This window comes from Pleurodeles waltl, chromosome 4_2 (assembly GCF_031143425.1).
Source record: "Pleurodeles waltl isolate 20211129_DDA chromosome 4_2, aPleWal1.hap1.20221129, whole genome shotgun sequence".
Classification (NCBI taxonomy): Eukaryota; Metazoa; Chordata; class Amphibia; order Caudata; family Salamandridae; genus Pleurodeles; species Pleurodeles waltl.
In genome coordinates this window covers 143,077,143-143,101,914 of record NC_090443.1, presented here as the reverse complement: position 1 = coordinate 143,101,914, position 24,772 = coordinate 143,077,143, and the positions used below count along the sequence as shown (strand labels likewise).

At 41.8% G+C, this 24,772-nt stretch overlaps 1 protein-coding gene across 5 annotated transcripts in view; it reads left to right on the top strand.

The window, feature by feature from the left end:
• Positions 1-306: 306 nt before the first annotated feature.
• LOC138292399 (cyclic AMP-dependent transcription factor ATF-7-like) overlaps positions 307-24,772 on the top strand; it is a 679,599-nt gene continuing 655,133 nt past the window's right edge. For 3 of the 5 annotated variants that reach the window (XM_069230981.1, XM_069230980.1, XM_069230979.1), the window contains exon 1: positions 325-529. The gene's annotated coding sequence lies outside the window, so the exon portion shown is untranslated. Of the gene's footprint in view, positions 530-24,772 lie in introns of all 5 variants that reach the window. The other 2 variants (XM_069230978.1, XM_069230982.1) reach the window with 2 other exon arrangements.

Below are 24,772 nucleotides of genomic sequence, written 5' to 3'. Positions count from 1 at the left end.
GGAACTTATACTCTCTAACTTGATTTATTTTATTTCCTGTCTTTATACAGCGTCTGCTTTTTCACTCAATGGTCCTCGTGCTTTTTTACCCATACGTTGGCCACGCCCAACTTCCTGTCACCGCTGTGAACCGCCCATTTCACCCATCAGTGTAACCTAGAGGAAGGCCTCATTTCCCATCAGTCACATTGAAAGTCCACGCCCAGTCGCTGGTCAGCGGGGGTTAAAGCCACGCCCACGGTCAGTCTGCACCCGCACTAGGCCCGCCTCTTCATAGCCAGCTCCGCCCAGCTGTGACAATCAGCTGTCTGCGTGCTGCCAGGCAGTCATTTACGCGCGTGCGCTCGCTCCGTCTCTGCCCCCCCCCCCTCGCTCCTCCCCTCGCGCTGATCGTGGTCGCGGAGAGTGCGGGGCGGGCTCACTGGGGGCTCCCAGCCGTAGCCAAGCGATAGCAGAGCAAAGCAGCGGCGGATGCCTGGTGTGTGTGCCGTATACTGGCCTGTGATTTCACCGGGGTTGGAAGCGCGAGGTGAGTGCCAAGTTTGTTAGTAGAAATAGGAGGGAGGGAGCTCGGAGTCTTTGCGACTCCACCCCCATCACACCGTGCCTGCGGGAAATCCCACGGCGCGTAGGGTGCGGCCCCCCGGGGTATGCCCCCTCCCCTGCCGCTGAAAAGGTTGGCTTAGCTCCTCCCACAAGGGGACGGACGAATGGGTGTTTGTGCCAACCACTGGTAACTATCTTTCTGACTGGCGCACAGCTGGTCCAATAGACTATGACCTCTTGCATGTGGGCGGGCAGAGGAGTGTGTGTTGATAGCCAAGGCCTGACATATTTGCAGACCCTAGTACTGTTCAGGGAACTCTTCCTTGGTGGGTGGGTAAGAGGTCTAAGGGATTGGTGAAGAGGAGCTTTTGGTGGTAGAAGAGGATAGCTGGTCCTAGTGATGAAAAGTGGTAGTATCACAAAGACGGCCAGTGCAGCAAAGGTTGCTACTACTGCAGAAGTGGGGGGTGTAGAAGATACCACAGATGTACATAAATGCACAAGAGAAAGTGCCAACTTATTGAAAGGGTTGTCCCCTATTTCTACAGTTTTGTGCCTTTTTATTTTTCTCAGTATTAATATTCACCCATACTTTGTCCATGGCACTTTTCCCCAAAAATCTTTGTGGGCGGATGTCTAAAAGATCCCCAAAAACATAAGCACAAGGGCTAGAAGGAGTGCAAGGTGGAAAGGAATCGGAGGAAAACATATAATTGGTGGACATAGAATTGAAATGTGTGGTGTGTGATGTAGAACTGACCAAGGACGGTGGGGTATCACAAGGGGTTGGCAACTTATCGGGTGTGACACAAGGTCCAAGGTTTTGCTGTTCAGGTGTATTGCTGAGGTATCTTACCCCTTATGGTGGAGAGCAGGTTGAGAAGAATGTTTTGTTCTTCCATCATGATTACTAGTGCGCAGATAATTCAGACAGTGCAGGGGGCTTACACGAGACCTTAGATTAGCAATGCAAATAACTGCATTTGGTATCACGGGTGTCTATATAAGGAATCCCTGAGAAGTGTGGATGGCAAGAGATCGGCGTGCTTGCAGCAGGCATAGTCTAGCACTAGCCCTTTGTTACATTTAGCAAGTCAAACTGATGGACAAAGTAGAGTGACCATATTGGGCTAGTGCTTGGTCAGTGGACCAAATGAAGCTGCTTAGTAAGTAAGATGTACGATTAGTTAGTATGGCGAAGAAGATGGTAGGAGATTATAATTTAGAAAGATGAGTAAGTACTAGTCAACGGTACAAAGGAGAAAGATTGAGGTGCTACGGTTCTTTCAGATATCTAATTATTTTTCGTTATTTAAGTGATGTGTGCACGCTTGAGGAACTATTTGCTCGTTTCCAGATTTTGAAGACACTCAGCCTACATTTTTGAAGGACTTTGAACGGTTATACTAGGATTACAAAAAATACAAATACTATTTCTTGCGTGGAAGTTCTGCCTGATTGATTGCCTCGTGCTTCAGGATTGAGGAACTTGTAAACGTGTTTTTCACTAGTGAAGGCTCTGTTAACAACCCCCCACCCCGGGTTTGAAAGGTCTGTAAGGCAGAAGCACCAGAGTTAGGTGACGTTTGCATTTTATACTCTGTTAACTTTTTTGTTGTTGGCTGAAGCATTGTATTTACTGCACTGCGAAGCTGCTTTGAAGCATGGGCATTAGTTTCTATGTTACTGTTCTTTGTGATGTATTTTCCCACGGGGTCCCTCCAATCCTGTCTCTGTTCAAATGATGCCCCATGGCTTAGCTTGACTTTTCAACTGCCTCGCCTACCTTCGACAGGCTTTTGTTGCGATTAACCGTGGTGCTTGACGCAGCATGTTATGACTTATTTGCATGGTTTTCAATTACGGTCCTCATTCTTCCACAGGTAGACGTAATTGCAATTGTGCAAGTGCTTCTTTTGAACATGCTGGTTTTCTTGGGTATTTATGTTTCTGAGCACCCCACTAGAGGTGATTTGCTTCCCTGCCGTTCTCAGGATAGAGTATTGTGGAGATTTTTGTGCACTTCTGCATCAGATAAATATAAAGTGGTTTATTTGGACACTACGCTGCATCAGGTGTAATAGCCCAAAGCGTCTATTCTTCAGCTACCAAGTCAGATTCTGGAAAACTATGTAGAGTACTTCTATTTCAAGTATACCTCTACACTGAAAGCAGATTGTATTTATATTCACTTAGTTCTAAACATCATTTTTCAAAGTTGATTGAGGCAAAGGAGTGTGTTGCGGTCCGGTCTGCGGTGAACAGTGGAACATAATGAACACATAATACAAAAAGAGCAGCTTATGCAGTAGTGTGGCATTTAATAAGCAATTGGGATAGTTGTTGGCGGCACTGCTAAATCTCCTCAAAATAAGTTTGACCCATTCACTGAGTTTGGGCGAGTGACAGTCGCATGCTTGTTCACCTCCACATGATGGTAAAGGGAAATTTAATTGTTAGTACATTTGAAGACCCACTTCATTTCTCCTAGGCATAGATCAAGGAGTGTTGCGTCGTACTGGTTTCCATAAACAAAATGCACTCCCCTCACACTGCTTTTTGCCGGTATCGTTTATCTCGACTAGGCAAAAGCATAGTGAGCCAAAATTGTAATACGAAGTGATGCAGATTTCATATTTTTATCATGACTCTAGGTTTGGCGAGTAAAATCTTATGTGTATCTGTTTGGGACGTTTTCTGTTGAATATTAAGGGAAAAGCTACCTCCTATATTTTATGGTTGCTTCCTTAAATCTTGTTTGTGAGCCCATTTGTCTGTTTAAGCAAAATATACCCCATCATATTAGCTAGTTGCCTCTAATGGCTGGTCCAAGAGTTTTAGAGACCTGTTTTATATTTGTTCTTGTTTTTACTGGTGATCATGACTATAAAAAGCAGTGTTTGAAGTAAAGTTTAAATAGTAACCGATTCAGCTGTAGAAACTATACTTTTAATCGTTGTAACTTGACTGTTTGCTTACAACGTTTTATTGCTGGGTGGATTTATTAATGGCAGAAACCACACTGCCTTAAGTGCAAAAATGTATTGATATTCTTTAGAAAGGCCCGTGTCTACCTAACGGGGATACATGTGACACATAGGCTATAGCTATGTGCCTGAGAGCATTGCTAAAAAAAAATGTTTTGTGCACATTTGTAATGTCAGAAAGGTTTACTTAAATACATGTCTGCCATGACTGTTGTACTGATCGATTTAACCTTATTGATATCAAGGTATAACTGAACTGTAGCATAACATAGGTTTTCTATAAGGGTGTCTAACAGTTGTCAACGAATCACAAAAAATGGTTAATTCACTAGGCGTGCCATGATTTTGCAGTACCCATATCCTTTGTGTAGCTCTGTCATGCACTTTGCTAGAGCACAATATTGACTTTCGTGGCACAGCCCTCTTATTCTACTTTTTTAGCCCATTTCTCTGTGGCAGTCTTTTCTTGTTGAAGAGTCTCATGTTCTGTCTCTTCAGGTATTCCTTGCTAACTGTCTGACTGATATTAGACCCCACCCCCCTGGGACTTCAGTTTTGGGCATGTCTTCCCAGATGTTTAGTTTTTCCTGGATGCCTGTATTCTGTACTCCTATTTTACCAAATCGTTATGAGCCAAGATGCTTCTCGGTGTTTGTTTCTGTAAATCTCCTGCTGCACGACAGAGAGCCTCTTTATGAACGGTTACATTTTGTTATGACTGGGTTGGCAAATCCTGTCAAATGGCTTGAGCAAACATATATCTCCAATCCATGGACTCGACTCCAACCTCACTTCAACGTGTACAGTGTTGTGGGTTTTGGTAACACCAGGATCTGAGTAGCCTGGTGTAAAAGTTATTTCATTTGCTTTGCTTCTTACCAGGACTTGCGTACACGAGTGCGAGGCTAGTTGTATGCCTGACTTCAATATTTTGGATTTTCATGCGGCTTGTTATTTAATATACATTGAGCTGGATGTGAAATGGTCGCCTGGTCATCTGTAAGCTAACCTTTGTGTCTCGTGTTCTGCCTTTATTTCTTGAAAAGTGTTGAAAGATTTAAAATAGATCTTAGCTGTGAGAAAGAAAACATCATCCAAGAATATTACCACATCTTCCTTGCGGCATTGTCCCACTAGAATCCATATTAGGATCACACGTGTCCATATGGTTCAGTTTCTAGTTTCACCTTGGTAGAATTTAAATTAAACTCGTTCAGTTTGTGTTCGGTAACCATGAATAATATTTTCTTCAATATAAGTTCTGTTTTGATTATCCTGGTAATTTTGAAATATTACTCTGATGTAGATCTGATGTTAATTAGCAGTTTTAGGTTTAAATATCTTTATTAAGATTGCAACAACAAAAAAACAATGCTGTATCATGAGCTCTCATCGCTAGCCATCAATTATGCAGATGCTGAATGAACATTAAACTCCCACAAACTCCCCCACCCCCTTGGGAACTACAGTGCAGAAGCAGGTAGTGATTAGCATGGTCTCGTAACTTACGTTGTGTCTCCCTACTTAGTGCCCCCCTACACAAAATCAGTAGAAGGCTCCGTTAACCGAAGAAGGCGGGCATATCTGGGGAAGGTGAGTTTGCTGAATTCAGAGCGCAGAAAGGTGATAAAAGGACACCAGAGGTCGGAGTATGAAGAGCCTTTGAAAGACAAGTGTCAACCTTTCCATTTCTAGTTTGTAACACAGGCGGTGAAGCCAACCCTGGTAGGTAGGAATCTGTCCTGTGCCCCTGTGTGTCAGGTCTCCCAAGGCCAACCCGAAATGCCACTCCCTACGGGATTTATAACGGGAAGGTGAGAGTTGGCTATCCCAAGAGAGTGTAGGTAGGGAAACGAGGGAGCAGGGTATTGAGATGGCTATCTATATCATACAGCAGTTGTGTCCAGTAAGAGGTAAGTTTTGAGCATTCCCAAAGTGTATGTAGTAAGGTACCCTGGAAACCACAGCCGTACCAGCACCCAGGACTGCACATAAGGTTGCCTTGATGCAGGCGGACTGTCGTGAGGTATCAATACGTAGCAACCTTAGTAGCCGTTTCGATCCTGGCTGTGTTAGTACAGGCCGTATGTCGCACGCAGTAGTATATTTCCCCCCAATCCTGCTGGGTCAGTGAACGGCCGAGTTCCGCCTCCCAACACTTCTGGTTTGCTGAGTGGACCTGCGGGAGAGTCAGACGTAGATAGATGTTAAGTTCAGAGGTGAGGCGTCTATCAAATGTCTTGATGACCAACCACGTTTCAAAGCTAGTGAGGGAGCGTTGTGCCCCGGGTCTGACCTTGGGGTGCATCACCTAATGTCTAATTTGAAGGTAGCGTCGTCTCCGTTTCAGAGAGGGCTAGTGTCTCAGTTTCAGGGTGGGTGTGATCAATTCAGAGTTTTTTTTTTTTTTTTTAAATGAGTGGGGTCTCTCTTTATCAAATAGATAAAATATGGACCGGCAGCCTGCTTGTTGTCGATGGTGGAAAGCTTTTGAGTGTAATCCTGGGGTAAACTCCATGCTACCCACTATCGGTGTCAGTGGGGAGGGGAATGTGGTTAGGCCTGCCTGCCCACCTGGTCCCAGAGTTCCAGGGAGGCTCTGATAGTGGGTGAAAGGTGTAGATCTTTCGGCCGGTCATTTTTTATTTAGAAAATGGTCTTTCCAAAGTTGTTGCCCGCTATAGCCCTATTAATAAACAGCCAGTGTTTTCTAGATTCCTCCCAAGACCACGCAATTAAGAACCAGAGTTGTACTGCCTGATACTCGCTTTGAAGATTCGGGATGACAAGACCTCCCTCTCTTGGTGGCCTGTAACTCAGCTCCCTCTGCATACAGGGGCTACCGTTGGCCCATAAAAAGCCCGTACATAGCCTGTATCATGCAGGTGGGGGAGTCACTGGAAAAGCCTAACTTACAGTTTTAAAAGATTAAATGTTTGTGAACTTTTGATCACTAAATCCTTTCCTCTGAGCAATTTAAAGTGTGAAAGGATACTTTAACTGAATGCCAGAATCAAAACACTGCAGCTTGACTTTTCTTCTGACGTTGGCTTTATTGTCAGCAGTTTCCTCTTTCAGAAGGCAGTCCTTCACAGCACTCGCAGGATGAGAGAGAATGTGCCTTCTCAAATGTGGTATCTAGAATTTGGGGTATCTTCTTTCTGAGACCTGGGCAGCCCGATTCTAAAATGTTTCTATAGACAAACAAGGATCACATTTTCCTTGTAGTCCATCAAAAGAATGTTATTTTTCTTTTTCATTTATTAGTTGATTCTTTAGTACTCGTTAGTGAATCAGCAAGCAATGATGGAAGGATGACTCACAACTTAAGTGAAGATCGTTCAGTGGACGAGGGATCTCTGTGTCAAAGTGAACAGATAGATATGTCAACTTTTTTTTAATTTCAACAGCAAGTGTGACTTTCTTGGCCGGGCACTGAGTCAGGGAATTTTCAAAATGGAGATAAATGCACAAATCATGTCGTTTTGAAAACCTGACCATCTCTAACTGCTCATTTTCTGGGAAAATGAGACTGCCTCAAAAGTTAGTCGTATTTGGAGTTATGATTTCATGCTTTAAAACATTGTTGGGTAATGGCACCCTACCAGCTGAATTCTTATTTATTCATTTCTAATCCCAGATAGAAGTACAGTTCTAAGTGTTAAGATGGACACTACTCTGAAGTGTCAGATGTTTTGTTTTTTAACTTGTTTTTCTTTGATTGTTTCTGAACTTGTTATTAAAAACACTTCCTGACAGCCATAAAATCATTTGAGGAGTTTATTTATCACTCCTTCCTCTGTACCTATCATTAAAACTTGGACAGAGTGGTTTCCCTGTCGGGGATACCAGTCTACCCAGTTACAACCGGCCTGATGTTAATGTACTCAGGATAACCGGATGCATGAGCACCAGGCCTGGTTTTGCTGGATGGAACTGCATCCTGTAAAATCAGGTACAGGTTCAAGTCTGCTTCGACATCCAGCCCAAATGGGGATAAGAATTCCTTTTTTGACCTGTTAAAACTGGCTCAGCATATTATTGTTCCTGGCTGTATTGCTTGTAATTGCCAGATATCAACTGGAACTGTTCATTAGAGTAGCCTTTGATTTCTCCCCCCACCCCACCTCCTCCCAAAAAACAATGATGCCTACAGGACATTTGGTCCGATATATAGTGACAAAAATTAAAATATGTCCATTAAGGACATATTGTTTGAGGCCAAGGACTACAAGATTTCGTGTTTACTTTTTCCTTGGGACAAATAGGTCCAACCCCTTGCAGCGCAAACCGTTTAACTGCCAGTTTGTAGTATCACATTATGGAGCAAGGAAGAGAAATGTCTGCAGCTAAGGTAATACTTATATTCATATGTTACTGCTGTTCAAAGTTGTAATAATGGAAAGCCTTTCTTATGAGGATGAGCACTCTAAATAAATGTTAGCTCGGACTGCACTACTGACTGTGGTTCCAGTAAAAACAAGCATTTGCAATGCAATAGGTCTCTTGTATGCTCGAGTTAGAGCTATTAGTGTTGGAAATTCCTAACTGGACTTTTCTTGCCACATAAATTGAAAATGAAAAGTAAAACAAGTTGACATAAGCAAGCTGATTCAAAGCGCCACATCCAGCATGAGCGCGAAGGAGAGAAACAAAAGGAAAAGGAAGTTTGCTCGCAGTCAGACGTATCAGCAAATGTGCAGTTATCCATTTAACAGGGTTGGTGTCCCAGGCAGTAACAAAACTGCCCCAAAGGGGTGACAAGCATAAAGCACATAACAGTGATAACAAAGGATTTTTGAAAGGCATGCCCATGAATGAATGAATGAGTGATAGTCATGTGGTGGGCTTGGTTAAAAGCCCACAGATAGATCACATTAGGTCAGCGCGCGTGACCTAAAAAATGTGTAAACACGTTCGCAAAGTTTAACATTATGAGGCTACGTATAATGATCCCGGATGCTTTCTGATTAAATGCAAATATCTGCAGAAGTTTGAAAGCAAGATTGGTCGTTTTTTGCTTTCAAAATAAAATGTTCACAAAAAAGCAACTAGTCAAAAACGTTTTGCTAATCTACAGCAGGGATGTGGAATTCCTATCGCCCGACGCCCGGGACATCTTGTTTGGGGTCAAGGGCAACAAGTTTTTATGTTTACTTTGTCCTTGGGACAAGTAGGTCCAACCCCCTGCAGCACAAACTCTTTGGCTGTCTGTTTACAGAGAGTTGAACTCTCTGCAGTTGAGGTAATGTGTTTCCAAAAGATAATGCTGTTCGAACTTGTATTTATGGTTCATTATTTGAAAGCCTTCATTATTAGGGTGCGTGCTGTAAATAAATGTTTTAAGGTCACACTTCACTACTGACGTTGGTTCCAGTACAAAAAAAAAAACCGTGTACACACATGTTTGAAAAGTTTAGGCTAAGAGGCTAAGTATAATGCTCCCAGAATGCTCTCTGATTATATGCAAATGAAGTGTCATTTAGTAAAATGTGTTGATGCATGCTAGTATTTCCCAAAAATATTTCTAATGGAAAATCAGTGTAACCATTTTCAACACGATTATGGGAAGCATGAAAATAAACAAACACTGACAAAGTCAACTAATCTGACATATTTTTATAAGTCTTTTAGTTTCATCAATGCGTGTCTTGTTTTGACATGGCTTTTGTAACACTTTATTGTTGTGGGAGCTACCAGGCCCTCAACATTGTAACAAACATTGGCAAAACCCCCCCAAAAAGTTTTTGAACTCTTAAAGCACACGTTGCCACCAGCGGCATAACAAAGGCCCCGCAGCCGCCCTCCAGGGGGCCCGTCAGCACAGCACCTGCCCTGAGTGAGTCTGGAGAGGGGGCTCCTCCATGTTCTTTGCAAAGGGGCACCCTCCAGTTTCGTTACGTCACTGATTGCCACTGTAGTTCCTGACACTGAACAAAACTACTTTGTGTGGCAATATGCTCCTTGTGGAAGAGCAGAATGCGATCACTCACAGTAAAGCCAGCCGAAAGAGAGAGAAATAGAAGTTTAATAAAAACAAAATGTCTTTGTTAACACCAGACCTAATTAGGGACCAAGACCCACACGTAGGTAGCTTTTTGCATGTCGCAAACAGCGACTTTCGCTGTTTGCGACGTGCAAAAAGCACACTGCAATGCACAAACCCAGTTTTGCGATTCAGTAACCTGGTTACCGAATCACAAAACGGGTTTGCGACTCGCAATTAGTAAGGGGTGTTCCCTTCCTAATTGCAACTCGCAGTGCAATGTAGGTTTGTTTTGTGACCGCGAACGCGGGCGCAAACCAATCGCAGTTTGCACCCATTTCAAATGGGTGCTAACACTTTCGCAAAAGGGAAGGGATCCCCATGGGACCCCTTTCCCATTGTGAATGTCACTGTAAACATTTTTTCAGAGCAAGCAGTGGTCCTGTGGACCACTACTTTCTCTGAAAAAATGAAACGAAAACGTTTCATTTTTCGTTCTTGTTATGCATCTCGTTTTCCTTTAAGGAAAACGGGCTGCATTACAAAAAAAACTGCTTTATTGAAAAGCAGTCACAGACATGGTGGTCTGCTGTCTCCAGCAGGCCACCATTCGTGAGGGGGTCGCAAATTGCGACCCACCTCATGATTATTCATGATGTGGGCATTTGCGAAGCCCTTGCGAATCACAGATGGTGTCAAGGACACCATCCTACATTCGGATTTGCGACTCGCAATTTGCAGGTCACAAATCTGAACCTACCTACTTGTGGCCCCAAATTCTTAAAGAAAGTCACAAAAGTGCACCCATGGTATATGTCGTACCCCTATAAAATATTTGTGAACTGTATTTTAGCGTGGGTAAATACGATGTGTAGATTTGCTCATGTGAAAATCTATTGAGCATTTGCAAGTTCATTTTCCCTCCAGCCACTTTCTTCCCAACCCTGGAAGAAGTTCTAATTCTGCCATTGTCAGGAGTAAATGTCCAACCTTTCTTATTATGGGAAAATATTAGAGAGAAGCTGGTAAAAATCTTTATAACATGCAGGTTAGTAGGTTTGCAGACTCAAAGGCATTCCAGCCCTGGAACTATTGCTTACTGCTTCCTCCAGCCCCAGTATGCAGATCTGCAGAAAGGTGGCAAAATAAGGAAATTGCTACAGTAGGGATTGAAACTCCAAGTATTCAAGCCCTACTATGGTAGTAGCCCTGGCATAATCAGAGAGGCTATTAATTGCTGCCATAATTTGTTGCCACACTACATGGTACCAAAGGGACAAGTAGATCTTTTTACAGGACAAGTAGATTTGAGAAGCAACCTGTCCCTTGGACAAGTAGATATTTTAATAAATTCCACACCCCTGCTACAGTGACATTTTAGGTACAATTTCTTTAAAGCATCATTTAATAACCAGTTTCAACAAGATTATGGGAAACATCAAAACAAACTATAATTGACAAAGCCAATAGGTCTGACATTGGTGGTCAGTTTTTTGGTTTTGTCAAATGCGTGTCTTGTTTTGATATGGCATTTGTAACACTTTGTTGTGGAAGCTGCCATGCCCTCACCATTGTATCAAACATTGGCAAAAATCAAAACTATTTTTGGCTCCCAAAAAGCACACATTAACACAGTAGTTACTAGTCTTGATAAAAATTACTTTGTGTGCTGATATGCTTCTTGTGTATGAGCAGATTACTATCACTCACAGTGAAGCCAGCCAACTGATGGATCGACAGAGATAGAATTTTAATAAAAACGTCGTGATTAATGCCAGGCCTAATTAGGTGCCCAATCCTTAAAGTCATAAATGTGTACCCATTGTGTATGTCTTTCATTAGTACAGATTAATTTATTTCATGCACTCACAAGAATTTACAGAAGTAGACCAGGAAATCATATTTCTAGAATGTATTTGTGAACTGGGTTTAAGCACAAGCAAATATACATGTGTCGATTTACTCATGTGAAAATCTATTGAGCATTTATATGTTCACTTTCCCTCTAATCACTTTTTTCCCACCATGGAAGAAGTTTTACTTCTACCCTTGTCAGGAGTACATTTCCCACCTTCAAGTTAGTAGGTTTGCACAAAATCAAAAGGGCATTCCAACCTTGAAACTATTGCTAACCGCTACCTCCAGCCCAAGTTTGTAGATCTGTAGAAAGGTGGCAAAATGAGGAAGTTGCTTGTATTAAAGCCCTACTTCAGAATTAGCCTTGGCATATTCAGAGAGGCTACTATCTGAGTTTTTATATAATGAGATTGCTGCCATAATTTGTCACCGCACTGCATGGCATCTGAGGGACAAGTAGATTTTTTCACAGGACAAGAATATTTATGAAGCAACCTGTCCCATGGACAAATATATATTTAATTAGATTTCATACCCTGATCTAATTAACCTGTGTTCTCTCAGATGAACAATACATATGTGCTTGTCCCCCCCTATATAATTACATGAGGTTCACCGTGCATGTAATCCCATGATGCATGGACTCACTCTTCCTCCTTCATAATATACATTAGTAATTTTTTTTATGAAGTTGAACCATAACCAGCATGACTGGTTAATTTGCTGGACACTTCTTTAATCTTAATCTTGATTTTAGAATTATGTATCTGTTTCTATCAGTTAGTAAGGATTTTTTTTATTTTACTTCACTTTCAAGTAAGGAAGAAAAATCAATGGCACGTACAATTGATGCACCATTGTTTTGGCCAAGTTAGAATCCTTTGAGACCCTGAAATCTTAGACATGTATATGTTACCCCCATACGTTTCTTGTTTTGGTTCTGTGAGATTTACTACAACCTCCAGCGAGTCCCTATAGCAGTACTGCTCACCTATCAAGTTAGGAATTGGTTTACATAATGATGATTTGCTCATCATTTATATACCCTGTTTTTGGGTGCTTGACACAAAGTCTACAGTATGCCCTTAATTGTCAAACCCAGGACTGATCAGGATAGCCCATTGTCCTACATGTATATCTTTGCAGTAAATGCAAATTACAATACAGTGCACACTCCTCCTTTGGGTCCTACCAACCTGATCCTCAGAAAGAAGTTGAAAACTCTTTGCTTAAGTGTCAGTGGAGCACACCATTTTAACTTCCTGATCATTCACTCATCTGTCATAAATAGATTGGACCTTTGGCAGATAAGCCTCTAGACCTTAGACACAATCTGGCTCTTTTCTGCAGCTTAGAAGGCTCAACAGCTCTTTGTTATTCCACTTGCCTCCGTGTCCAGCAGTTCTTTTTAAAAATCTGTGTCTGATTTTTGCCTTCAGTAACCTTCATGGGATGTGATTGCTTGCAGTTACCTTCATTTCTGTGAATACTGTCTGTCTGGTATCACTGTAGACCCCACTAGATTTTAGTTATAGGTTTTGCTTCAATCACTTTTATGGTCCCATACTGTTATTGTTTTTCCTTCTGTTCTCTCTATCTTTTATTTCGCTCCTAACGTTGAAATTGACTTTACTGTGTTCTGCTTCTACTTGTACTTCACCCCAAACGATACAATAATGCTGTTTCCTTAGTTTTAATGTACATGTAATGACTTAACTTGCTTTTAATATTAGTCTTTCTCTTACACCAGTTATATTTAAATTACATGTATTTATTTCTAAGTAATTTTAAGGCCACTGTAAGCTAGGTGAGATCAAATGAGTGGATTTTCAGCATGCTGAGGAGCATTGGTCCTCAAACCTTGATATCTCTGCCCTGCCAGAAGTCAAAGCACTTGCGAAATGAAAGAGGGTGTTTATGTTAACCACAGCTTTAGCTTCCTCCTCCTGCTTCATGTTATGGTTATACAATTATGTGTAGTGATGAGGACAGGGTAGCTGGCTTTACTCTAGACATTGCTGGGGGACAGGAGGCATATCCTTCTTTACTCTTAGATTCCAAAAGTGCCCCATCCCCATTGATATATTGTATACCCTTTGCCAGGACACATAACATACTAGTACGCCTAAACCAACCCTAAATTTAAATGAAATTAATTTGTTTAAAAATATTGTAAATGAATGCAATCCCTGATCCTAGTTTTAATAGATAGAAATGTGCTAAAATGGAAATACAAGTAACTTTATTGCAATACCAGTTCTAATGCTAACCTGTTGATTTACTTTTAAACAGTTTAAATTGTGTGAACTAAAATTAAAGTCGCTATAATAAATTTAAATGCAGCAATTATTACTCTAAAGAGAATTCAAAATTAAATACATTTATTTTTGTTTAATTATGTAAATACAAACCATTGATGTTATTGAATTAATTTTACACATAGTTTATTTTACTTTCTTTCAGTTCCCCCCCCTTTTTTTGTTTTTTGTTGCAATAATACTAAACATGACCTTAAATTGATCGATATTCTATTGGAAAGCGTATGAAAATAGAGTGATAAATGTATATCATAAATGCTTGTCTGGCCTTTCTGTTAAATATTTGTTCCTGAAGATTTCATATACAAGAGCATAGTAGGACTTACCTTAATTGTGATGCTACTTATCGTTTGTTTACACATGGTGGTCCTTAGAGTGTGAGTAAAGCAAATTTTAACTTCCATGGAATAGATCTAACACCACCAGAGGGGTGGTGATAGAATGTTACATCTAGGACAGCTGCGAGCTAAATCGATATCCAAGTTAAGAGCTGTGGACAAGGGACTTAACAGTTGTTTAGGTCACATTATTCCTGATACCCCATTCCTGGTGTGGGTTATGTACTATTGAGATGGCAGCTGCTGGTACCAATGTTTGTTCCATTATTTGGACTACATTGTCTCTGAACCTTGTTCTTGTCAAGGGTTACCTATAGCTAAGTCAGAATTAGTTTTAGAACCTATTTCCATCGTGAGTTGTGTACAACTAAGATGGCAGCCTTTGTTGCCGATGTTCCTATCATTGATTAGAACATACTATTATTGACCTTTATGTCAGTCGTAAGCTACTCTGTACAAAGATGGCGTCGTATTATGAACAGTGACGAAGAGGGGTTTTCCAGTGTTTGTAACATTATTAGGACTACATTGTCTCTGAACCTTGTCCTTGATGCGGGTTATTTATAGCCATGGTGGCATTAGTCTGTGAACCTATTTTTATTGCGGGTTTGATGCAACTGAGACCGCAGTCTTTGCTTTCGACGTTTGTACCATCCTATTATTTCAGTTGCAGGCTACTCGCTCTCAAGATGGTGTCCATATTATGAACATTGATGAACAGGGATTTTCTTTCCACTGTCTAGTCGCTTCTAGGAATAGGTTTTATTATTTTGTTTAATTCTTCTTTGGCGCCATTACTATGCTTTAATATCAGTGGGACACTCACTTGAAGAAATTATCCTCCTTTGTTTTGTGTGTGTCCGAGGTTTGGGCTGTGCTGGTTAAGAGCACCGTTGGTGTTGTAGGGTACACGTTGGGATGACGGTTGTGTTACCAGTGGATATCAAGACTGATTTTCCTCAATTGCTCAATCAAGTCGTAACTCACATTTTCATGCAACTTTAAATATGGTGGGCATGTGTCCTTCATTAAATGTAGTGGTCTAGTTTTACACGCAAGTGGAAGTATACAGCAGGTATAAAAATCAAGATAGGACTGTGGACTTGTTTGATTGCTGCTCTGTTTGACGTTGGGTGCTTACACTGCAAAACACGGGTAAGTGCATGTTATTGCTGAATTGACTGATTTGAACTGGGATACGTTTTGTATGTCTAGAATAGTTGGGGGGTAAGACTAGTTAGACTGTCGGTTCATGTGCTTGGGGACTGTGTGTAGTTTACGTGTATTTGGCGGTTTCTTGCAGACTGACTGGGTCCTTGGGGACTGTGTGTAGTTTAAGTGTATCTGGCGGTTTCATGCAGACTGACTGAGTCCCTCTGGTGGCTATGCACTTGTGCCTACCTTACTCGGACCATGTGTTTTGGGTATTCATCTGTGACCTCTGCTGGTATATGAATTTGAGGATAAAACTGCTTTGAATCAGTTTTGTCATCTAACGGTTTTCATAACTGTCTGAATTATTGTATGGTGTATATAATGTATACACTGATATGAGTACATGGAGAGTGCCAAATTGATATGTTGTTAATTTGTTTTTTTACACTTGTAGTGGGATTGTGAATGGTTTATTTTAAATTTTAGTAAGATTATTGGGGGTAATGTGTAACTGAGGGCTGGTTGGCAAGTTAAATCAATTCGTATTCACCCACTCAGCTTTTTTTCTTTTTGGAATAAGCCTGTTAGAGTATAAGATATGGGCAAAAGAAAACATTCAACACTGAATCACCCCGCAAATTTAAAAGATAGTACATCCATATTAAAATACATCTCAGTAGCGATCGGGATGATAGACAAACAGATTGCTAACGCAGAGGGACAATTGCTGACTCCTAAAGAACATACTTCTCAATCTCCGAATTATATTGGGATATTAGATGATGTTAATCATAGTAATTGTGGGCCTGCAAATATAGAAGAAAGGCACATAAATGGATGTATTTAAATCCGAATTATTTTGATCTACACCTCGGATGACCTTTCCCCGGGAGCCAAACGCTCAAAGAAGTCAGTGGAAGGAATGGCAACTAATGGTCCCAAACAATTGTCAAAGAAAGACTCAGTAATCATCCCAGGCCAATTGCTACCAAAGAAACCGCCCGAAGGAAAATTCCAAGTAACTCAGCAGATCCAACCCGAACCCTTCTTACAAATCTCTATGATTTAGTAAAAACCTTGAAATCATCAATTGGGGCTTCATTGGATTCTTTGTCAGAGCGCTTAAAAATAGTAGAATCTTATCTCGAAGTAGGATTAGGAATCATAAAATCCTTACAACCTAAGGACTTACATGAAAGCCTCTAGTACATCATCAGTGATTTTAAATCATGAGATTAATATTCAACCTGCCACGAAAGATAGGACAGATGATTTATATTTGAACCCAAAGCCCCAGAGGAAATCACAACCATCATCACCATCAATAGCATTAAACATTAGGCAATCATACCCAACCTTCAAACCTTTGACCAAGTCACAACCACTCCCAACAGTATCTAACACTAGTTATATTCCGCCAAATTCAGCAAATATAACAAATCATTTTTCATCCACAACTAGGATAGATCACCCCCAGTTAGATTCAGGACGGAGTCATCCCAGTGGTATAAGACCCTCGAAGCCTAAATACATCCCAAGTGACTTTTTATACCTTCCTCCGGAGGCCACCCCATATGTAGTGGTTTTGGCCAATGTCCCCCCTGGGGAAGATCAACAGCAGGAATCGTGGACGGCACGGAGGAACAAGGCACTAAATTGGATAGGTACCCGTCTGGGCCCCGGAACAGTGGGGGCCCTCTTTGATGATATTAAAATGATCAGAAGAGTCAAGTGGGTAGGAAGTAGTAGGAAGGTACTGGAGGGAGACTGTGTGGTCCTTTCATTTACATCTCCTGACCTGGTGAATAGAATTATCCGCAAACTAGGACCCAGGCAAGTCTCCCCCGAAGTAATTTCCCTACTACCCCTGGGATTCTTTTATCAGAGACTGGGGCGGCACTACGCTGAGATCTCACAATCAACAAGTAAAATACCCATAAACAGACCAGATCCCATCCCCCTTTTTCAATAGATTCCATCCTCTTACAACTTTAGAAGATATAGATTGACTCAGCATTAATAAGAAAGACTTACCCTACGAATTGGTCCCAGAATTGAATACAGAAGGGTCTCTCACAACTAAGAAAGATATACCCGCTGATGTGGAATTTGAAAGGAACTTAGCAGGAACCCAGATAAACCAGAGAGACCCCCTCCCAACAGTAACCCACCCAATAGATGGTGACATACCCCCCATAATTATAAATAATGCGCACTGCCAAAACCATCAGAAACTCGAAATAACCCTACTTTATTGGAATGTGGCAGGCCTAACTAATAAGATCAATAACCCACTCTGGGCGAACTTTATAGAAGATTTCTAAAGCCTATGTCTCCAGGAGACTTGGCTATTGGATCCTGTTCATATAAACGGCTATAAGACTTTCCACACTCCAGCTGTGCAGACTAATCACGGTAGGCCAAAAGGAGGCTTATGCACATATATTTCCAAAAAGTATGGTTACGGAATATAAAGATGAAAGCCATGAGACCGTATTATCAAATGATAGAAAGTAATTTGGATCAGAAGACCCAGCCAGTGATCATTAACTTTTATAATAATGCCCCACCAGGGGAAGTTTCCAATATTCTAACGGAGATGGGTGAGGACTTATAGAAAATATGGGCAAATAACAGGCGTGAGACCCTCATTATATGGGGCGGAGATTTTAATGTCCAGCCTTGTAAAGAACCTTCGGAGAAGGTATGTGGCTGGGACACTGAAAACACTGGCTTAAGGCCCCATTTTACTCATAGCACCCAAGGAGATGCAATGAACCTAATAATCCAAAAGTATAATCTGTCGTTTGCAAACAAACTTTTTTCGGAACCATTTCAGTTTAAACCAACCTTTAATGGAAGGGGTGCAGATACAGTGATTGATTATGTGTTAATTTCAACCCATTTTGCACATTACCTTACTAACTATACGTTATTTGACATTGCGATAAGCGATCACTTCCCTCAGAGTATGAACCTTTCCCTAATCCACCCCATAACGATCGAACTCGATATGGTCACAGTGGTAAATGATATCGAATTAGCCTCACACAACGGATACACATTGCGATGGGCCCAAACAGATCCACAGACCTTCCTTAAGCAGCTAATATGTGACCATAAACAAGGCTTTATAGATTGCCTTAGCAAGAATATTGATCAAGGAAAGTGTCTAAGCGCCTTCTTGCAGATTACGCAACATGTGAAAGAAGCTCTCACAATTAGAACGGGAAAGGTAGGACAGAGAAGGGAAATGGGCTGGTTTGACCATGACTGCACAAAAGCACACAAGAGATTAAAAAAGTCTCTAAGTGCCCCAATAAGGTGCCAGACTGAAATACGCACGTACAGACAGGAATACAAAATAGCCATAAAAAAAAGGAAATCTATCTTGAAAGAAAAATTGTGGGAAACCTTACATGAAGCCAGCCGAATGAAGGACAATATTCTTTTCTGGAAAACAATAAACACTCCAATGCTGGGGGGCAGACACACTCCTAGGATGGAAATCGCAATTTCCGAAGAGGATTGGATTGCACATTTTTCAAAAATGTATTCTCACCCCAACGATCGAGAGTCTCCAGAATTTTTAAAAGACTTAGTTGTCCAGGAAAGCCCACGCCCAATCGTAATACCTAAGTTCAGTTTAGAGGAAGTAGTGGAAGCCATAAATTTAAGTAAAGCAGGGAAGGCGCCGGGTCCTGGCTGTGTCCCAATAGATTTATATAAGTCTAATACGCAGCTATGGGGCCCCCTATTGACTCAGACACTGAGGGCATTCTGCATACAGAGCCTTCCATCATCATGGCGAGACTCTATTAACGTCCCTATATACAAAAAAGGCGACTGGCTGAACCCGGTTTGCTACAAGCCAATCTCTCTACTTGACACATCAGCTAAAATAGCAGGGAGAATTATCCTGAATAGATTACAAACATGGGCAGATGAAAAAGGTATTTTGCCTCCAGTACAATATGGCTTCCGTACAGGAATAGGAACGGTGGAGCAGGGTTTGAACTTAAGCATCATAATTGGAAAGTACACAAGGACCAGATAGAGTAATTTGTATTTGGCTTTTATAGATTTATCTTCAGCCTTTGATTGCGTACTACATGAGAAGTTATGGGATATTCTAAGTAGAATGGGGGTAGATTTATCAATAATTCAGTTCATACGGGACCTCTATACAGGGTGCAAAGCAAGAGTAAGATATGGGACAAGAGGGGAATGCACTAGGCCTTTTAGCATATATAGAGGAGTTCGCCAAGGTTGCGTACTCGCCCTGCTTTTGTTTGCACTACACATAAACAATTTAGATTTCGAACTGACAACTAGATGTAAAGATCTTCCTCAAATAGGCAATCGTGCCGTTCCGGTATTACTCTACGCAGATGATGCAGTTCTTATGGCCAGGACACCATTAGCCCTTCAAAAACTTTTAACTGCCTGCATAATATTTATGACAGACTTGGGCCTCTCCGTCAATCACTCCAAAACGTTCATAATGAATTGTGGTAGGAAACAGGGCAAGATTAAAAACATTACTACCCACGGGGGGAAGGTCGATATAGCTTGAACATTTTCATACTTGGGCATAATGTTTGATAAAAAGGGTTCCTGGGCACACTGTATGTAAACAAAAAAGGACCAGATTATTAAGACAACGGTGGCGCTAAAAATCTTCTCAAAAAAGCTAGGAGGGATTACCCCGCCGAACATGGTAAAAATTTATAAAGCTAAGTGTATTCCGTCCGCGATGTATGGATCAGGTATTTGGGGATATATCAATTGTAAGCCAATCCAGAAGGTGGAAAATGATTTCCTTAGACACCTGTTATTGGTACCAAATGGTACATCATCGTATATAATCCATGCAGGGTTAGGGGTCTCGTTTTTATCTGATCTGATAAGGATACAGCCACTGCTATTATGGCACAAAGTTTGGACCTCTGAACACACTGGATTAAACAAAACCATTTTATTTGATTGTATTTCTCTAACATATTCGTTAAGAGTCCCCTGGCTGAGATATATCAATACCTTTTTCGAAGACATGGGTAGGAAAGATTACTACACAAATCCGGACACATTGGAATACACCACTAGGAAGGAATTGAGGGTTTTAACATTGAAGTATCTTGAAGAACGTCGATGGGAAGCGGAATCAAAAAACCCCAGTGTAATGTCTAACCAATTAATTCTGTCCGTGGAGGGTATGCAGCCCTATTTGGCAAACGTGGTAAATCCTCGGAACCGCTTTGTTCTCACAAGACTACGGTTAGATACCTTCTACTGTTTAGTAACCTTCCCAACTATGAACGATTGGAGTCCAGTCTTAAGGGCATGTCCTTGTGACGCAACGTCATCACAGTCTATACGATTCATGTGGTTTTGTTCTGCAAATTTTATACAAAACAGAGAAAGACCCTCTTAGTTCCTCTTTTAAGATCGCTTAGCTTACGTCAGTCCCGTAGTGCGTATATCAGCATACAGGTTTTAACCTCTATTGAAATGTGTGGAACCTTGGCAAATTTTTTATGCTCGGTACTAGCTGCAAGAAGGTCTATGGGGGCATTGGTGTAAATTTAAATGAGGCCATATTGCCATATGTGAATGGAAAATTGACTTATACGTATTTTTATTCTTGTCATCTATATTTATATCTTTTACACTTATTTATTGTGTTATTATATGTAGACGTGTTTTACTTGATACTTTTATGACTTGCTAAAAGTCGAATAAAGTTTTTGTACTACTTCTACTAGTAAGAACAGAAAACATTTTATGATTGTTTTGATTTATTGAGCCCCTTTTGTGACATTGTACTCTGTTACCTGTCTCAGCTTGGACTATTGAAGTTCTATTGAAATGTTTATACTTGAGCATTTCATTTGTAGAACTAAATGAACATTTGATACTGGCCGACATAAGGTCCACACATTTTATGAGGCAAACCATTATGCTTTTTGCATGTTGATGAACATTGACAAGGATTTGGGGAACTTTATTTGGTCCTGGATGCACTTGCAATAACTATGGTGGAAGAACTGTTTGCGCTATAATGTTGACCATGGCGTATCACCTCTTGTGCTATCTTCACCTGGGAACGATGTGAAGTGATGAACTCGTCCTTTGGCCACTGCACAGTTGGTAGATGCTGGTGTAAACGCGTTGCTTCTCTTTTTATTATTGTGCTATGCGAGGATATGATATGTAGTTTTTGATTACTGTTAGGATCCCATTTTTTACATAGTGCTTTTAATGGATGGTTGCTGGCTTGTTTGTGAATAATACATTTAAACTTCTGTTTGGGACCTGTTTATTCATAGAGTTCATGGAAAGGTATGTTGTATTGTTGTGAGAATGTTTTCTCATCGTGTTTGTAGAGCTGGTTTCTGGCTACGGACTATCTGGCTGGGCATGTTTCTTTCTTTTCCTTATTCCATTTTATACTTATATATTTTCAGTTTAGTTTTTCTTACTTTCTCATTTTTCATTTGTCTCCCATTGTAGACCAACAAAGTGTTTCCAACTGCATTCTCTGATTTGCAAATCTAAGATGGCTTCACAACGATGTCACTGTTATGTTTTAGCTTACATTGAACATAATCAAATTTCTATGTCAGGACCGGAGGCTCCGGATTATGCTTCTCTTTCTTTACTGAATAATTAACAGCAGCCAATAAACTTACAGTAAACAGAAAAACTACATTTCTCAATAGCACCTGTAGTCCAGCCTATCCAATCCCAGGCTTGCTGTCCTGTATAAGAGTCACTACCACCAAAGTCCGTCCTCTTTCTTTGCTGCTGTGCAGCCGAAGCTAAGTCTTTTCCCTTACTAATGTTAATTATTGGTTTGTTACTAATTGGCCCGTGGAGCGGGGCTGAGCAGCGCTTGATTGACAGGTTTTCCCCGTATATTTGGGCACCCGTTATGCTGCTTCTGCCATTGTTGTTTTTCAACCCTTTCAGATTGAACAACAGTGGTAACTGCCGTGCAATCAGAGTGTGTCTCCTAACGCTCCGGTCCGTGCAGGGTGAGTTTGTCACGTTTTGAAAGTTATTTACGGGTCCTATTTTTGCCTCTAGTGGTTTCCTCCACCCTTGAACTCCTTCTGTACCTCTAATCATGGCATACTTTACTGAAGAGGATGAATATTACCAGGAAGAGGCTGAAGGGTCCTTCCAAGATCAGATAGAGGAGAGATTGGTACAGGCCTTAGGCCTTCATGTACAGGATTTGGTGACTCAAGCCCTGATTAAAGCCTTTAAACCTTTTACACTGCCTTTAGTTAGATTTGGGCAGAGAGAATTGATGGGACCCCCATCCTCTGGGTCACTGGCTAGAGAAAATCAGTCCGATGATAGGGGCATGACCCCTAGAGCGCTTTTAGGATCATTATACTCAGCAGAAATACTTATGCAAATGGCAACAGCTGTTCTCAAGGATCACAAATATGGACCTGGGCTAGGGTCAGGTACTGAGGTTTTTCCACCTCCGCCACGCCTCCGTACGGAATAGTCTCATTCATCTAATTCCCAGTCTGATTCTGATCCAGAGCTATCAGAACCTAAACAACTGGGAAAACGTAAGCGTAAATCTCATCACGTCACGGAGGAGGCGGTGACGCAGAGAAATTTACTGTTTGACCCTGAGAGCATTATTCACCTAAGATCTACGGAATGGGTGCCATGTGTTGAGGTGGCACACTATGCGCAAGACAGATTGCGCAAGTGTTTCGACAAAGACGTATGCAGTACGCTGCGCTTCGAATGTCCCCGTCTCTCGCTACTTTGAAGAGTGGCTAATACCCCTGAACTGGACCCTGGTATGGCTACCTTCTTGAAGAAGTTTACGAAAGACCCTAGGAAGGGGCTGGATCCGCCCGGAAGAGTTGCCAGGATAAAATGCTTTATCTGTCGGGCCCTATTACCAAGATTCTGGAATTAGCGGTCCAAGCTAAAGAGACTTGTACCCCCTTGGATCCGGAGGCCGTCTTGAAGTGGGCTCAAAGAGCCATTTGTCTGCTGGGAAACGCTAACTGCTATGTCCACAGAGCGGCGGAAGTTGTTTCTAATGCGCATTGGTCCCAAACTAGCAGAACTCGCTCCCACAGAACCAGGATCTCTGGCTGATGGGCTCCTATTTGGAGACATGTTTGTGAAGGACCTGAGTAAATATGTCTCCACTTTCTCAGCGCTAGATGAAGTGCAAACATCAATGAAAAGAATGTTCAGTGGGGGCCTTTTTACCAGGGCGGGACGTTATCGGGGTCGGGCGTCAGGCTGAGGTTTCAACAGACCTCCCCCAATTACGTCCCTAGAGGTCGAGGCTACTGTCAACCCTCCTCAGGATTCTATCCATCCAGGGCCAGAAGAGGTCGTGGTTTATAGAAGAAAGGGTGCTGAGCGCAGCTCAGACCCCCTCTGGTTCAGGTGAGGATTATTCCCTTTGCAGAGGTGATCCTTTGGGGGAGGGGTTATTGGAGAGTCATGTTCAGGCTTGGACACACATAACTCAAGACCCTTGGATTCTACAAACCGCTCCGGGTTACAGATAGAATTTTATTCCACTCCTTCTCAAGGTCGGCCTCCTCTACCTCTCCTCCTTTTTTATCCAAAAAAAGAGCACTTTTCTAGATGCAGAGATCAAGGCACTTCTGAGCAAGCAGTAGTCAGATCAGGGCCCCAGCTGACGGGCTTTGTCTGCACTATATTTTTGTTGCATAAGAAAGGAGGAGGTTTTTGTCTGTTGTTAAACTTAAAAGAATTCAATTCCTGGATAGTTTGTCATTTCAAAATGGAGGGTATCCACTTATTAAGAGACCTCTTGCAAGATGGAGACTGGTTTGTGCGCTTAGATCTCAAGGACGCATATTTAACGGTGCCACTTTTTTGTATGCACCAACATTTTCTTCAGTTTGTTTGGAGACACCAATGGTATGAATTCAAGGTACTCCCTTTTGGTCTGTTTTCGGACCCTTGGTGTTTCACCAAGCTGTTACGTCCTGTAGCGCAATTCCTTCGAGAACGAGGCGTTTGCCTCATTATTTATCTTGACGATATTTTAATCATTGCCCAATCCAAAGATTTAGCTTTGAGTCATCTGGCCTGGGCGATTCAGCTCCTTAAAGATCAGGGTTTCTTGATCAACAGCAAAAAGTCAGTAACGTCCCCCTCTCAATGTATAGAAGCGTTAGGCTTTCATGTGGATTCTGTGCAGGCGCAACTCAGGTTCCAGCTGTCGAAACGAACCTCAATCAAGAGAGTTACGGAGAGCCCTTGCCTCTCCAACTATGTAATTACGGACTTTAGTCCGCCTGGTAGGGCTCCTTGCCTCTTCAATTCAGGGGATCTTCCCTGGCCCGTTGCACCATCGAGCTCTTCAACGTCTGAAGATCATGCATCTCCGCAGAGGTCTGGCTTACACAGAACAGATCCTGTTATCAGAAGAAGCCAGGACGGAGATTGAGTGGTTGCTGGACCACATGGAAGGGTGGGACGGCAGGGCCGTTTTTGCATCCTCACCGGAGATAGTGATAGCATCAGATGCCAGTCAGTTGGGATGGGGAGCTTGTTGTGGCA